The sequence below is a fragment of the Syngnathoides biaculeatus genome, chromosome 8 (genome assembly GCF_019802595.1).
Source record: "Syngnathoides biaculeatus isolate LvHL_M chromosome 8, ASM1980259v1, whole genome shotgun sequence".
Taxonomy (NCBI): domain Eukaryota; kingdom Metazoa; phylum Chordata; class Actinopteri; order Syngnathiformes; family Syngnathidae; genus Syngnathoides; species Syngnathoides biaculeatus.
The window spans coordinates 18,185,107-18,203,012 of record NC_084647.1 but is presented as its reverse complement, the minus strand read 5'-3'; the positions used below and the strand labels follow the sequence as shown (position 1 = coordinate 18,203,012).

Genomic DNA, 17,906 nt, shown 5'->3' with positions numbered 1-17,906 from the left:
ATTTATTTCAGTGCAGAGGGTTGATTTGAGATAAGAGTGATTTGAGTTCACAGAATGTGTGCTGCAGGAGAAATGGATGTCTCTCCTTTATTGTATGAAAGATATGCTTTTCAACCTGACATATTTTGATGTCATGCCGTGTAAATGACAATAATGGTCCCCCCCCCACCCCATCAATGCTACTTTTTTGTGTATTTTCAGGCATCCATTGTCATGCAAATAGTTGTTGCCTGGCATCTTTTTTTTCCTGCCAAAGCCTTCACGCCACAATAAAGACTCGGGTTCATTAAAACATCACACTGTTGACTCGGGGGGGGAGCCACTGGCCTGCCAGACGGGCCCGTGGGCTCGTGCCACCTGCCACGCGGAGGCTGCTCACCTCAATTAAAAAAAAAAAAAAAAAAAAAAAGCCTTGTAAAGTGCATTCTATTCATTTGCAATTCGGCTCTCGTTCCCCGCACGACAATGCAGTATTCACCTGCGAAGCCTCCAAAAACTATTTTAGAGAACTATGACTCAGCTGGCGGTGTTCTGATAATGTAAAGTGCGTGAGGAGGGGCTTCAAATGAGAAAATGTAGCAATGGAGCAATGAACGAGTCTGCGATCCAGACGAGATGTTTACATCATAATCATTCCTAGATTAGCCCTTTTTAAATAATTGCTACTTGCCACCGCAGCCTATAATGACGCCACGCCGCCTGCACAGATGTAATAGTCGGCTCCGAAATAGGCCTGTCAAGGTGAACGACGCCTCTTTAATTTATTTATTTTTTTAAAAAATACAACTCATTTTTGAACTGGAAAAGTGTTTTCGTCTATAATTTCACATTTTGAAGAGTTCTAAAGTTCATTTCCCTTACTATTGATTGAATTAGTTCTACGTGGAATGACCCACGTTCGTCGCAATGCTGAGATCTGGACTGCCGCTACAACGCGTAGCGTGACGGACCCATCGGCAAGCCGCCCGACAGCACCGCCGACGAGGCCCGGCCGCTGACGCCGTGCGGTCGACTGGATCGGACCACTCTCGTCGGTGAAGAATGGTTTGTTCGTATTAGCAAAATGAGCGTTTCTGCGCTTGACGGGACCTAATGCCACGGAGAGGTGTATGTAATGTGCCGGAACCTCATTACTTAATAATCATCCCAGGCCGACGCAGCTCTCGTAGCGAAAAGGACGTTACACCCTCGGCGCCCTTTGTAAAAGGCGCCTATTAACCCGCCAATTTTTGTGGGCCGTGATCTTTTTTTTTTTTTCTTCCCCTCTCTCCTCTGTTGGAAAAAAAAATGGAAAAGAAGCAAAAGCATAACGACACATCTGCGTTTTAATTTGCACGCTGTCGTTCGCTCGATTCCAAGGTCGCCGTGAACTTTTCCTTCAAATCAGCGGCGGTGAACTTTAATAATAACCAGGCTGGGATTGCTTTTAGACGCTTTCGACAAGGCACGCGCCCATTGGGGGGGTGCGGAAGTGCGTTTTTAATTAAAAAACAGAGTTACATTATTGACGTAATTAAAGTGGCGGTAATAACGCATTGTTTAATTAAGAAGTTGAGTTGATTAGATGCCCATTAATGGATGAATCTTGGCAAGATGTGACAAGGAAAAAAAAAATGGCGGTGGAGACGTACTACTGCTCAATCAAGAATTTTATGGGGCTTTGCATAGAGTTGTGGGAAAATTTCAACGGGTATGAAATGTCCCCGCTTGTAAATGGAAACAATCAATGTGAAATTAATAAAAAAGCATATTTCTTAATGACGATTTGGGAATAATCCAGAGGAGGGAACGCAGGAATGTGAAATGATAAATAAAGCCGCTCAAATCCCAGTGCAGAAATCCAATTTGAGGATTCCATCAAAAGGGCTCTGCCTCTATTACCTATTAATAATCAGCCTGGAACAAAAAGCAATTATCAGCCATTCAAGCATGCCGTCCCCCCAACATTGATTACATAGGCAAAATGGGAAAATGCTTAGTTGATTCAACATCGTTCATTATCACATTGGTGCAAATGCAAACAGCAAAAGGTCTCGTGCACACAAGAGCGGGATTCATAAACCACTTGTCAGCGCTCATTTACCCCACTGACCCCAAACTGAATTTACAACACAATAAACCCAAAAGCAAAATAATTGCCGTCTTGTGCTCAGAATACAATGACAGTATTAAACAAATGGCACACACACACACACACACACACACACACACACACAACAAAAGACCTTGGGTTGCTTTAACACGGTCCCATTGCACAGCAGAAAACAGCCCAGATTTCCCTTCCCGAGCAAGGAAGAAACACATTAGGTTGCCGCGGACGCTTCCCAGGACCTCGGATGGTCCGCCAGAGAATCAGAGACATCTTTGTAAGCATACATTTTTGCAACGCACGCTTTCCAGCAAATGACCTTACGCTGTCCGAGTCAATCCAAAGCATTACCTTTACAGTCGTATTGACGAGGCCTGTTTTTATGGTGCTCGCAAGGGCTCGTTCGGCCAGCGCCATAATATGTTTGCATGAGGGCTATAATTATCTTGATACGAAATAAAATGTGCTAAATTTAACTTTTTACAGCGCGGGTGGAAAGCGTCTGAAAGCTTCTTCGGTGATGTAAGTTTGCGGTGTATTAAAACATTGCTAATGGGAGGTTTTCGGTGTTGTCCTCTAAGCTCTAAATAGGAATTCAAACACAATTTAGCAAAAGACAGCAGCTGAGGAAATATACGGACCAACCAGCTTGGCTACAAAACGATCCTGCAGGACGACCGTGACAACAGCATCAGATTCATCACATGTGCACACTCACCAGTTTGCTTCTCACCACTTTGCGTCTCTTCGTGAATGAAAATTCACTCTTAACTGATGAGCTCATGCCCCCAAGGTGCAATCTGCATAAACCATGCCGCTATTTCCCTATAACAGGACAAAAAAAACCAAGATCGTGACAATCTTCAAAGTAGGAATAGATGGATCCCCAAAAGAAATTCAAAACGAACATTTTACAACCGTGGAAGTCACGCGTATCGTGTCAGAGAGTGAGGGAAGGAAAACAACACTTTTTCGATACAGTTTTGTGTCAACACATGGAAAAATGTTGGGCTGTCAGTGCACCTGAGTTCTGAGCTGTGGTTCATGTGGGGAAAAAAAAAGTATCCATGTTTGATAATCGGGCTGATGCTTGAAAAGGCAAATTGGAGTAGGACCAGACGTTATATTACCATCAAAACCAGCGCTAACCTTCAGATTAATTTTCACAAATGGTGGATACTTGGGGTATAGCGCCAACAGAACCTTCGGTATGCTACAGATGCGTTCCCAGATAGAACATATTGGGTAAGACACAGGAAGTGTGAGTGCCGGTCTAGGGACGTCTACTCGTGAACAATCACAAAGCAGCTCAGCCTCTGGCTAGCGGATGTCAAGGCTAACGATGGGGTTTTGGCAGCACGTGGAACTGGGTAACTAATTTGAGCCAGCGTCGCGCCAAAGCCGTTTGGGAACTCAAACAGCCTCTGCTGGCTTCTCCAGATGAAGCCAAAGCAATAACAAGTGCCGGTGGGGGTTTTGATAGCACCATAAGTCAAACTGTGACTCCTGCACTTGTCTGCATCATTTGTTTCCACAACTATTGATGTTGCACTTTCCCACAAAGTACATTTTGTACATTACAGGGCGTCCTCGGTTTACGATGATATCCTGTTCCGAAGTCGGAACGTGGTGTCGACTAAGCATACTCATTGATGCCCTCACAAAACCATCTCCACTTGTGTATCATTTTGCCTTCATCGTAAAAAGAATATTTTCAAAAGGGTAGTCAGAGCATTGTCTAGATTTAGTGAAGATCATGTGGCGCAATTTATGAATACTGTAAATGAAAAGCATTCAAGTATTTAAACAAGCACTGTCAATGCCTTTTGGCAGTGTGATTTTTCCTTTTTGCTCGTATATAAATCATCTTTAACTTTTGAGTTTTCTGAGTTATGAGCTGCTCCTTTGTTGATTTTTGCGCTTTGTACAGTGAGCAAAAAGTGAGCGTTAGCTACATTGCCGCTTGAGTGAAGTGGAACAATAAAGGAAGGTTTTAATACTGTGTGGGCAAGGAGCACTACAGTCACCAATTTGTTGAGTGAGACAGTAAAATAAACTAATTTTTACCAATGTAAATAATGCTACCGTTAACATATGTCTAACCTTTTCTTCTTTCCAGTGCTAATGTTAACAATGCTATTTTGTTGATGGTAAAGATGTTTTTTGTGACTATTTCTCCCAAATGTCCACTCTTATAATCAAGCCTTTCTTCTCTATTATTCTTAGAGAGTTTAACATTGAAATCTCTCAGTTTTAACTCTGTAAATTTAGTCTTAGAGAGCTGATTTGTGAAAGTCTTAAATACCCTGCATTGCTGGGATCTATGGAAGTAAATATGTGCCACCAGGATTTTAATTCGAAATGCCACAGAAAACAGGATTTGAATTTGAAATGTAAAGTGATCACATTTTCAAAAGTTGTATTTCAGTATAACTTTTCATTCTTAACAATTCAAATGGCTACAATTCGCTATCTGAAATTCACAGTCTGTGCCACGAGGTACGATTACTTCAGGTCAGAATTAAACAGCCAGCCAATCCATTTACGCTTTCTTCGTATGTGACATCACGTGACGAAGAAAGCGGAACTGCTTCTGTGGCATAATAATAATTCAAATCCTGGTGGCACATATTTACTTCCATAGGTTCCTTTCGAAAGGCGCAGGCAAACAAATTCCAGATCACTGCATAGATACGTTCCAACATCTCTGTGTAAGAGTCTCTAGTACAGTATGTGGTAGTAGCTTGAAGGCAGAAAAAGTGTTCCGTTAATGTGGCCCATTTACCATTTTAGTCAGTTTCTGGTGTTCCATCAAGTTTTTCCCTAATGAAGCGTATAAATGTATGATCATTAAAAAGGTGTCTTTTTTTTAATAGTCCATTTACAGATTGCCTATTGGAGCAGAGCTCATCAAAGCGAACCTGCAAGGAGAAAAATGTGTTGTATGTCGCCAATCCAGCCGGCGTTATGATGGATGACGGCGGCGGGGGAACCGAAACGACTGCTGAACAGGGCACACCCTTCCACCTCGGTAGCCAGGGATGGCCCAGCCACATGCTGCTCGCATCATTACGCAGCCTCGGCCTAGACCTCTGGTGCCACCCTGATTGATGGGCTCCACCAGGCCAAATGGCCCAATGGACGCATTCCATGCAGACTATCGCACGGGCCATCCGTCTTGGAAAGCCTTGAAGAGAGCCGCCTTACAGTACTTTTTATCTAGGCCGCGCCACGCCGCTTAATCCCACCTCTTGATTAGAAAGGCCAGCAGAGTGCCTTGATGAGTCAATATTGCGGGAATTGGGATCGGGCGCGACGTAAAATTAATAAGTCACAAATGCCACGGCAGTTGTTATCGTCACCTGCGCCGTGAAATTCATTAAGCTGAGCCGCGACGGAGGTCAATTTGCAGGAGTTATTCATGTGACAATGACACACAACACACGGGCGTATGATTATTATGGGAAATAATTTGCCTGCCCAATGATGACAACAGATGGCAACGCAAATCGGGCAGATTCACAGAAAAGGGAGTTCTTCTGTTCATTTTCTTGATTATCTGCAGCGCCATTAAAGCATGTAACAATTAAAATATATCCACTTGAATGAACAAAAGAGGGATAATGACTTCTGCAGTAGTCTTTGCCAAGTAAATTTACCATTTGGTACAATGTGACGCAACGCCAGGAAAATACATTTGGCCATTGGAGATCAGGATAACAATTACGTGAGGTGTGGATTTCGGCTTATTGGGCGGATTTTTAAACAGCTTTGTCCAGTCTTTATATGTTCACTCCCACCTGACTCCAGTCATAAGGCAAGCATTCACACTCATGGACAACTTTCAGTCTTCAATGAACATAACGTAAATGTTTTTAGAATGTGGGAGGAAGCCAGAGACAACCATGGCGAGCGCAAAAATCAAAATAGGAAGACCAGATCAGAGGTTCCAACCCCGGGATCTTTCGACAGTGAGGCAGACGTGCTAACTAATAAAATAACGTGCCGCCCGGTTAACTAAAATGTGAATTGAAATGAATAATCTCAACTAGAGCGCATGCCAACGTTTTGGGTAAAATCAGTTTGTATAATCCTGCTAACATCCAGACAGACACAACCTAATCCCCTTAGCGGCGGTAACGACTGAATCCGGTTGTGGATCATGGCCAATAAAATTCTACCGTGGGAAGGGAATTAAGAAAAAAAAAAAAAAAACAAGCTTGGAAAATGGCGAGGCATATGGATGCCAGGGGGGCAACATGCAATTCCGTCCAATAGACTCAGTTCCCTCATTTTACTCGGTTGCAGCCTCGCTCGGTATTCATTGTGCGTTCGCCAACGCGACATTTCCCGGTAAGTCATTTGCACATCGGTGGCGGGTGGAAACGAACGCCTCGCCGTCTGCCCCGCTGGATGCCGTGCCCCGTGAAGCCAGATGCGGTGAGCAGATGCATGCAGCTTGTCTGCTACCTTGCCGCTTCAATTCAGTCAGTCTCATTGCGGTAATTGTTGCTTAAACGGGTTCATTATCTGCCGCTTGCTGGAAACCGCAGCACAAGAGCTGCTTCCCAATTAGCGTGGCGTTCTTCCTTCCATTTCCAGTCAGCAAATGAAAATCCAAATTCAAATGACAATTAAATTCCACGTTCAGATCAAAAATGTGAAAATGAAAAAAGGGCCGCAGAATTCAATTTGATTTTAATACAGCAGTGCCAGGCACTGGAGGTTTAGTAAATATTAGTCAAGATACGTTAGCTTGCTAGCAGCCACAGTTTGTCATCTGAGGCATATACGGCACACAATTCCATACACATCATTTTTACAGTCTTTGTGTTCATTTAGGAAACAAGCCAAAAGATTAAATTAACACAAATTCCTCCCCATGGTCCAGTTTTTGAATGTATGAAAGTTTTGGGGTTGTTATTTGTTTATTTTCTTGTTTCAGTCTTTAAAGCCACAATGAAGTGGGAAGAGAACCAACTGGCTGGTTCCTTGAAGCCGATTGGGAAGCCAGCACCAAGACCGTGACGAGGCGCAGGGGCAACGGAGGCCGCCGCTCGTCTGCCTTAATGAGCCGCTTACGCGTCAACATTGGCACCCGCTCACCAACATCTGCCCCTCGCAATCGCAGTTTACTTACATTTCACCTGCCCCATTACTCACAATGAGCGATCACCTACTTAGCTCCATTCTGCTGCAATGTCCGTCCGTTAAGATGCCAGGTTTTGACACTAGCGCATTTGGCAGCCACACGGGAGGTTCATCAGTGAGTAGTCCTGAAGCCTCTCTAACCCGATTATCAGTCACTGCCTTCAATCTCACACAAAGTTGATAAAGAATATTTTGGTAAAACTTGCTATTGTCGCAATGATCAGTTAACATGTAGTCGCTCGGTAATTAGCAATGGGATTCCGTCCCAGTTACAAAGCAAATCCGCTTCCTTGAATGTTGAATGTACTCATCCACAAATGTTTTAAAGTGGAGTGTGGAGTTAAAAAAATTTAAAAAATAAAAATAAAATCATAATTTCAAAAATGTCTGTATGACATAATAGTACATTAAATTGATCTTTAAAAGGAAAAAAAATCGTACATCACATCTCACCAAGTTGTCTGTATTGTATTTGTATTGACTGTAATTTCCGCACTATAAGGCGCACTGCATTATAAGGCGCAACTTCAATGAATGGCCTATTTTAAATCTTTTTCCCATATATAAGGCGCACCGCACTATAAGGCGCATAGAATAGACACCACAGTAGAGGCTGGGGTTACGTTATGCATCCATTAGATGGAGCTGCACTAAAGGCTCAATATTGATCCGTATATAAAGCGCACTAGATTATAAGGCGCACCGTCGGCTTTTGAGAAAATGAAAACGCTTTTAGGTGCACCTTATAGTGCGGAAAATACGGTAATCACCGCTCCTATATTCCCAAAAATACAAACAGCATCATTGGGATTGGGACCGTTACTATTACTATAAGTCTTTGCCTGATCATATATGTCATTCGCACCTGTCAACGGCTTTGAAAAAAAAAAATTTACACCGAAGTTCTTGGGATGTACATTTGTAAAGAGCAACACACAACCTCGCATTAAGAAAATTAAAAAAAATAAATAACTCGTGTCTATTCCCGACGAGTGATTGCAGTTCCGGAGATTGTTTTATTTTCACTTAGTTGACCAGTATATAAGTATTTGTACTTTCCATATTTTTGGTATTTCTCCCAGACCGAGTTTTTCTTTTTAAACGATAATGACGTTTGACCACGGATGACAGCGTCCTATCTAATTACCTCGCACGTGAACCTCGTCTACCAGTGACATTTAGCAAGGGCTTTCTCTACCGAGTCAACGGGTGGGACGAAAAGATGCCATTAGGTGATAAGCTTCATTTATTGTGGACCTCTCATCAGCACAATTTTTTTTTTTTGCTTTAAAGCGTAGACGGAACACACTGATTAGCATCAGGAAGGTGTAGCGGGACGAACATAATAAGCGTGTTCTCAAGGTGAACCTTTTCAGGCCGCAATCTTAACTGAACGCAGACGATCGACATTTGTTTTCTGCGCCCTTTTTTTTTTTTTTTTAGGATTATCTCTCCAGCTCCGTGTCTCGAATGGCGCCCCCACAAAAGGCAACGGACTTGTTTTGTATTCGCACAATGTCGCTGCAGATTGCTGTGATTACATTAAGTCAAACCTTGTCCTTCATAGTTTTGGGGTGTGATGTAATGCCGCTATCGAGGTTTATTAATTGATACAAAAGGCGCGTTAGATTCACGCTCGGGCCGTTTTGTTAATTGAAATGCCTCGTTCTTTTTGCGTTTCCCTTTGGGAACGGCGGCCGCAGCGAGTTTGTCGTCGCAACGCTCTGAGCCTCCTCTGGCAGGTTCTGCTCTTTTCCGACGCAAATAAGTTGATTATGTCAGCGAAAGCACCTCCAGTAGTTGTTTAGCGGTTGTAATGCTTAGAACAGCTAATTAGCCGGGTGGCTTGCCTTTGATTTATAGTTCCCCCTATCAGCATTTAATCAGCCAGGAGCAACGATCCGTGTGCGGCCCCAAAACCCCGTTGAATTACAAAGCGTCTGATCGTGACAGAAATGCCAAAGACGGAGAAGATTGTCACATTTTGTGCATAGATAATTCAGATAATTGAGTCGTAATTAGAGCCATCGCATCGTTTGGCGGGTATCCAGACCACACAGCAGTCCATCATTTACTCAAGAGTGAGCACAACAATATAGCCCCCCCCAACGGGGAGCCATAACCCGCCTTTTGCCTTTTAAACACAACCCAGCGAAGACAGGATATTGCTGCAACCGTGTTCCATTTCACAAAGCCAGTCTGAGTGTGTGTAGCTGCAACAACATCGTGAATGCTCAAATATCCCACTTTTTCCTGAGAGTTTAGTCTGAAAGACGCAGGTGTGTTGAGACAATTTTAGATGAAAACAGTACAAAAGGGGGTACTAGCCTCGTTCTCCAACTTAGAGTCTGTGAAGGTGGAAAACTGTTCCGGGTCGGTGCCATTCATACTGGACAGCAATTGTCAGCATTTACACGTCGCATAAAAGGAGCTCATGAATGATTGACATAAAAAAAAAAAAAAAAAAAAGTCTGCCAGTGCCAGTAGAGGTCGAGAGCCTGCTATCAAACAAACGCGACACGATCACCGATTTAAAACAGACGACCCAACCAGGGTGGCTGTCGTGTGCAACATTTACCGAATCTATGAGTTTATGGATGGTCATCATTACACCGACGCCGCAGCCACAACAAACAGAAAGCAGGGGGAGAAAATTTGGAAGGACATCAGTTCAATCAGGGAATGGAACGTCACATGAAACCTAAGAGACTTTCTGCAGAAAAAAAACAAAACAAAATCAATCTGTGGAAGAAAAACAAGTTCAACACGGCCAACATGACGAAGCGTTATGAGAAGAGCAAAGATCACAGCCTGTCTACTCGTTTCTATTTTATACACAGTCGGACGCCGCCATTTAAAATGCTCTCAATGCTAGACTTGTGTCCAGGTGGACAACTTCAACGTGTACCATCTTCTACTTTCTAATTCCAACTGGATGAAAAGGCTTTGAGATTGTTGTTGCTTTTCCCAGTAATAAACAAAAGACACCAATACTATTTTCTCCTAAATTTACCAAAGATGAGAAATTTACTGAGTCGTCAATTATAGTAGATGTCTGAAAGGCATTTTAAAAAGCAAGCCAGGACACAAGAAGGCACCAAACGTGTGGCGAATGGGAAAGTAGTAGTGGCTGGCAAGTATGTTGAAGTGATACATCCCAGTGAAAGACAGATGTTTGCATGTCAAGAGGGACCTAAGCTTAGCCTAAAACTTTCTTTCGGCTTGTCCCGTTAGGGGTCGCCACAGCGTGTCATCTCAGATGAACGCTCATATTTGTGTGGCACAGTTTTTACGCCAGATGCCCTTCCTGACGCAACCCCTCTCGGGGAGTGGAGGCCCCAGTGAGAAATGAACTCATGACCCCTGGTTTACCAAACCTATGGGGCCCCAACAGGAGTTAAGCTTCGCCTAAATCAGCAGTCGGCAACCCGCGGCTCCGGAGCCTCATGCGGCTCTTTCATCCTTATAATGCGGCTCTGATTGGCTTGGGAAAATAAATTACAAAAAAATTTTTTTTGTATTTAATTGAAGTGCGTTTTATTTGTGTTAGTTTTTATATTATTTTAGTTCTAAATTTGAAGATTGTGATCTTGAAATATTAATTAAATTATTTGATATTATTTTTTCGTCGCTCAAAATAGACGTCACACTGCGGAAGCGGGTATACCCGCTGAAACGCCGTCTATTTTGAGCGACTTTCAAGCCCGGCAAAGCCAATGGAGAAACATGCTGCGGTAAAGTAGTAGAAGTTTTTTTTTTTTTCTTCATTTTAGATGTGCGGCTCCCAGTGTTTTCTTTTCCGTGGAAACCGCGTTCAAGTGGCTCTTTCGGTGCCGACCGCTGGCCTAAGTCCACCATATTCGAAAGATCACGTGACTAATGCAGAACACAAACTAGCCGACTTCCTGGTACGCTATGCTAACAAGCACAGGTTCAATTAACGACATGATTGTTTAAAACCAACCTTTGGTTTCTTTATGGCTGGTGTCTTTGGACAAAAGTTCAATCCAATACAATTTAATTAATTGAATGACTCTACCTCGTGCGGCCAAAGTCAATCTTAAAGTAATATTTGTCCTCTCCCCAATGCAGCTACATGTAGCAGTAATCTACTTTGCTGTACCAAATTGGCCGTATTCCCCAACATTTACGATTGTGTGTGAATGGCAACAGGTGAGTTTAAACCTCTACAGTATACCATTTGTGTAAAGTGCTAGTAAACATATTTGATTGCCCGTGTGTGATGTCACATCCGTTTGCACTAGCATGCTTATTTCCAGGCTATTCTAGCGAATACCATTGATGAGTCCAATGTTACAGTGAAGAAAATAACTATTTGAACACCCTGCTATAATGCAAGTTCTCCCACTTAGAAATCATGGAGGGGTCTGTCAATACATGGCCGCGGTCATCCTCTCCTTCATACAGTGCAGCCGTCCTGCCCCATGTGCAGAAAAACACCCCCCAAAGCATGATGCCACCCCCATGCTTCACAGTAGGGATGGTGTTCTTGGGATGAAACTCATCATTCATCTTCCTGCAAACACGGATAGTGGAATTATGACCAAAAAGTTCCATCTTGGTCTCATCTGACCACAAAACTTTCTCCAATGACTCCTCTGTATCATCCAAATGGTCATTGAGAAACTTAAGACGGGCCTTGACATGTGCTGGTTTAAGCAGGGGAACCCTCCGTACCATGCATGATTTCAAACCATGATGTCTTAGTGGATTACCAACAGTCACCTTGGAAACGGTGGTCCCAGATCTTTTCAGGTCATTGACCAAGTCCTGTCCTGGGCTGATTCCTCACCTTTCTAAGGATCATTGAAACCCCACGAGGTGTTATCTTGCACGGGGCTCCACTCAGATTGCGATTGACCGTCACGTTTAGCTTCTTCCATTTTCTAATAATTGCTCCAACAGTGGACCTTCTCCGTAGCCCTTTCCAGCCGTGTGGAGTTGTACAATTTTGTCTCTGGTGTCTTTGGACAGCTCTTTGGTCTTGGCCATGTTACAAGTTTGAGTCTTACTGATTGCATGGGGTGGACAGGTGTCTTTATGCACCTGACGACCTCCCACATGTGCATCTGATTCAGGATAATACATGGAGTGGAGGTGGACTTTTAAAGGCGGACTAACAGGTCTTTGAAGGTCATAATTCCAGCTGATAGACAGGTGTTGAAATACTTATTTGCAGCTGTATCACACAAATCGTTAAAAAAAAAAATCATACATTGTAATTTCTGGATTTTTCTTCTTAGATTATCTCTCTCTCACAGTTGACACGGACCTACGATAAAAAAAATTCAGATCCTTTAAGATTTCTAAGTGGGAGAACTTGCACTATAGCAGGGTGTTCAAATACTTATTTTCTTCACTGTGTCTTGCTTATCTTGGTGTTGATGCTTTGCTAATTATTCTTCGTCTCTGTTGTTGCGGATCACGGACTTGCATTCAGAAAGTAAATAAAGCTTTACTATTTAGCATCACGCATCTACCTAGAATATCTGCTTCCAATCGGGCCTTATTTGTGTTCATCCTTGAAACTGGTATGGGGAGCAATTTTTTTTTCTTACTCACCCGCCCTCAACCCACCCAACAACACATGTTTTCATTATATCTTTTTCAACTCAGCCGTCAAACAAACACCAATACCTCATAGGCGAGGAAAGATTGGCAAATGAACTTCAGCAGCTCAGCTCAGAATGTAGCGTAACACCATGCTAGTGTATTTATACACCAAACCAATGTGATTGACAAGTTCACTCCAGAGGTCCATGCAAGAAAAACAGCTGAGAAAAGTCATCTTTTAAGGCCTCATTACCAAGGAGGAACTTTGTGCTGATGAATGATATAGAGCGCAATCAGGGGTTCTGCTTCCTAATAAAAGCCACACTTGTCCGCATTGGTGCGCTCGATTGATGAAGACATATTTGGCGCTATTAGTCCGTGCAGCGAGCGTCATCGATAGCTCCTCAAGTCATCCGCGGCATGACACTGAAATGATGTTGTTGTTGTCACGCTGTGCGCGCCCTTCGAAGCACTAAAATGTCAAACTCGGGACCACATTTGGTCGAGGAACAATAAATATGCTCACATCTAGCAATTAGGGTCGTCGGAGGGGTGACAAAGTTAAGGTACGGTTCCAAAAAATCTTTTGGTACATTTCCATGAGAGGTTAAAGATCTGGTTGTAATTTAATACAAAAGTGTCACATTTGAGCATTAATGTAAATGTTTTGTTCTGTCACTGGCAGACTTTTATGCAAAATGAGATTTATTTGGAAGTAGAACTTTTGCCGTTTTGTAATAATACTTTGGAGACATATGTATACAGTTTTTTTCCAGTTCGAACTGGGCCTCTGAGCACAGCCATAACGGTGACGGATGGAAATGAGAGGAACGACTTACAGGGAGGTGGAGGGGGGGGGGGCACCATCAACATTTTTTTTTTTTTTGCTTTTGTCGTTTTGGTGGATGATGTGAGCGCATCCGCAATTTGATGTTCATTTCCACCCTCCAAGAGTGGACCCGTGCGGGGGAAAAAAAAAAAAAACAAAAAAAAAAAAAACCTGTGTGACCTGCGTTTCCCCTTGCTGGGAGTGTGCAGCCGGATCGGGCCGTGTATACTTGCACTGTGTAATTTCTATCAATCACGGTGCAAAGGGGGTTCCGTCTGAGAAAATGCGCTAAATCCTGGGAGGCTGAAGCGAAATGTATTGGTTTTTGGCTGTGCAGCACAACTCATCAACCTGTTGGGAAATACAGGAACTTAACTGCACTGCAGGTACTGTCTGTTATAGATACACAACGACGATAACTATTCCGTACAGTAACCACCTGAATATTCACGCCTCGCTATTTTCAAATTCTGTTTCTGTGAAAGCGACTCCTGCCTATTCTCTGACTCCGATTTTCATTTGCAACATTCATTTCATCATTTTGAAATGCAATTCAAGTATTTTGTGCTCTTCCTAAAACACACCGAGGCCCACCGCACACAGAGCAACGTGGCCAAAATCGACTTTGGCGCAGTCTGGTGAGTTCGGCGACGAGCCTGTGAATTGCTGCTCCGGTCAACAATGTTACGGATGCAACAGGCAATAAAAATGCAAAAGCTTTCACACAAAAATATGATAATTAAAAAATAAATTTCCAGGTTGAAGTATTTCCTCCTCGTTGTGGCCATCCATATCTTGCTTGACAACCGCACCATGTTTTTATGGTTTAATGAAAAATACAGTAGTGCATATTGCACGTGGAGGGTCAAAACCAGATACTGGGTTGCAGTTTTTTGCAGCACACCAATAACTGTGGAATGCTCAATAAGCTTGGGGTGTGGCAAATAGTATTTTTTTTTTCACATCGTTCAGCAAAGTAGGACAGCGATGGTGCCAGGAAATAATAATAGAGTGTTATATCTCGCCAGAGCATATTTAAATGTTTGAGAGGTCATAGATTACATGTTACAGTTGACTTTGGAGCTTCAAATATCCATCCATCCATTTTCTTAGCCGCTTAACCTCACGGGGGTCACAGGGAGTGCTGGAGCCTATCCCAGCTGTCAACGGGCATAAGCGGGGTATACCCTGAACTGGTTGCCAGCCAATCCCAGGGCACTAAGAGACAAACAGCCACACTGACAATCATACCTAGGGACAATTTAGAGTGTCCGATTGATGTTGGATGTTTTTGGGATGTGGGAGGAAACCGGAGTGCCAGGAGAAAACCCACGCAGGCACGGGGAGAACATGCAAACTCCACACAGGCGGGGCTGGAATCAATCCCAGGTCCTCAGAACTGTGAGGCCAACGCTTTACCAGGTAGTCCACTGTGCCACCAAGCTTCAAATATAATGTAGTTGGGTTTTTTTTTCTATTTTGACACAAATTCACTCATCCCTGCATTCATCAGCATAAGATTGATATCGCAGTTGCCTGAATTCAATTCACAGGCGCTAATTTGAATATCAGAAGCCAATAATATTCCACAAAAGTTAAGAGCCACAGAAGTGCCTTTGCGTTATCTCGCCAACATTAAATGTCCCGTTAATACAGACGCTTCATACAGTACATACACACACAAAAACACACACAACGAGCGTGTAGATGTTTCATTATCACATCTGAAAGCAAAACGATAAGCCGGAGAAGAGAGAAACACAAGATCCTGGCGTTATTAAGCATTGGGCTGGGCAAATATTCCCTGTAGAAGGTTGACATTTCGCCAAATCTAATTACAGTACAACCTGAAAAAGCTCCAAATAAAATGAATAGCGCGGGGCAACCGCGCCGGACGTGGCCCTCGCCGTGCATTTAAAGCTTCTTTTCATTCATGTCATCTACTTAGCGCGCCATCTCGCCAGCTCGCTAAATCTGCGCCACATAAATGTCACGTTTTGCATACGGCCGTCGATAAGTGACTAATGCTGCTTATATTTGCATAGGGGGGCGGCGGGATGGTGACGGGTGGCGTGCAGTTATGAAAGTTCAGGTGAAAGTGCCGCACGGCTACGGAGAGCCGGCTGGTGGTCGCGTGTATTGAAATATCGGCATCATTTTAATTGGGTGCAGAGGCATTGTTGCGATGGTGCAGCTGCGCTTTACAGCGGTTGCTTCCAGGTTTATTCCAACATTTTCTTTTCATCCTCCAGGAAACCCGGCAGGCTTTTGTTTGTTTCCAGCTGGCACAGCCCGTTCAAAAGTGACACCACGCTTCTTTAGTCTGATGCCAAATATGAGAGCATTTTTCACTTTGAGCATCCACGGCTGACGTAAAAAGGGCACATACATCCATCTGATTTCTGAGCCGCTTATCCTTACAGGGGTCGCGGGAGTGCTGGAGCCTATCCCAGCTGGTGACGGGCAGAAGGCGAGGTACTATGGAAGTAAATATGTGCCACCTGGATTTGAATGGGCGGCACATTGAGCAGCTGGTAAAGCCTTGGCCTCACAGTTCTGAGGAACCGGGTTCAATCGCGGCCCCACCTGTGTGGAGTTTGCATGTTCTCCCCGTGCCTAAGTGGGTTTTCTCCAGGCTCTTCGGTTTCCTCCCACATCCCAAAATCATGCAACATTAATTGGACACTCCAAATTGCCCCTAGCTGTGATTGTGAGTACTGCTGTTTGTCTCCATGTCCCCTGTGATTGGCTGGCAACCAGTTCAGGGTGTACCCCGCCTCCTGCCCGTTGACAGCTGGGATAGGCTCCAGCACTCCCCGCGACCCTTGTGAGGATAAGCGGCTAAAGAAAATGGAGGATGGATCGGTATGAAAAATGCCACTTCAAATTTTATGTTGTAAAATTCACATTGTTATTTCAAAGTGATCACATTTTCAATAGCTGTATTTCAGTTGAACTTTTCAATGTGAACAAATTCGCCATATAAAAAATTTCAACCTTTAAAAATCAAACGCAATATTTTCAGTCTCCTGATAGTCAACTGTCTACAATTCGCCGTTTGAACTTCACCGTCTAAATTCAGTGTTAAGAAGGTAGGGTTACTTCAGGTCAGAACCCAAAACCCAGCCAATCCAGCGACACTTTCTTAGTCACGTGACTAAGGAATTTGTTCACATTGAAAAGTTCAACTGAAATACAGCTATTGAAAATGTGATCAATTTGAAATGACTGTGAGTTTTACAATGTAACATTTTCAGTGGCATTTTTCATTCAAATCCTGGTGGGACATATTTACTTCCATCGGGTACACCTCGAATTGTTTGCCAGCCAATTGCAGGGCACATGCAGACAGACAACAGTCGCACTCACAATCACACCTTGGGTAAATTTAGAGTGTCCAATGAATGTTGCGTGTTTTTGGGATGTGGGAGGAAACCGGAATTCTCGGAGAAAACCACGCAGGCACGGGGAGAACATGCGAACTCCACACAGGCAGGGCCAGGAATTGAACCCCAGTCCCCCAGAACTGTGAACCCAACGCTCTACACTTGTGAAAAAGGGCACATAGTATGGATTTTAAAAAAAAATTAAAAAAAAAAAAATTAAAATAAAAATTGTTGGGTCTTTGGACTTTTCAAAATAAACATAATTGAAGTTTTGCCAAACAAACACTGATATATTCTTACTTTCTCGTCATACGGGAGATGCTCTTTTGCACACAATGATATTCTTGCACTTTTTTGTCCACTCCATTAAATACAACACGCGTCTTTCCTGAGCCGAGGACATGGGTCTCTCAGTTCCCGTTAGTAACATTAGCCATTCTTTGCAGAGGATAAAGAAGAATGCTCGAGTTTTTTGTTGTTACTTTCTTTCTCCATGTGTTGTATACGTTGTTGAAGGGATCCAAGTTGTTTGTGGAATGAGCTTTCCCGGATCCCCGGGCTGTTATTTGTGAGCATCTCTTTCCCGAGGATTTCGCTGGGCTCTTTTTAATTAACACCTGAATAGGAGCGGCTCCCTATTGTGCCTTTCCTCTTTTTCTTCCTCCTCCTCCTCCTCCCGGCTGAAGCGGTGACCTTCTCAGCACGAAGGCTATCATAATGTGTTCCGAAAAGGTCAGCGAGGAGGAGCAGACTCTCACTCATGATGTTTGTCCCAATTGATAGAACCTGAGCTGTGGTTACACTCTCGTGTACTTTTAAGTCAATATTTAATGAGAAAATACTTCTTCGAAAGAGTACTGCGGCTTTCTCGCGCACT

At 43.4% G+C, this 17,906-nt stretch overlaps 1 protein-coding gene across 6 annotated transcripts in view; it reads right to left on the bottom strand.

The window, feature by feature from the left end:
* Positions 1-17,906, bottom strand: part of tenm4 (teneurin transmembrane protein 4) — a 298,762-nt gene that overhangs the window by 261,249 nt on the left and 19,607 nt on the right. For 5 of the 6 annotated variants that reach the window (XM_061826837.1, XM_061826843.1, XM_061826844.1 and 2 more), the window contains exon 2: positions 2,808-2,914. The exons of the other annotated variant lie outside the window; for it this stretch is intronic. The gene's annotated coding sequence lies outside the window, so the exon portion shown is untranslated. The remainder of the gene's footprint in view (positions 1-2,807; positions 2,915-17,906) is intronic. 6 annotated transcript variants of the gene reach the window in all.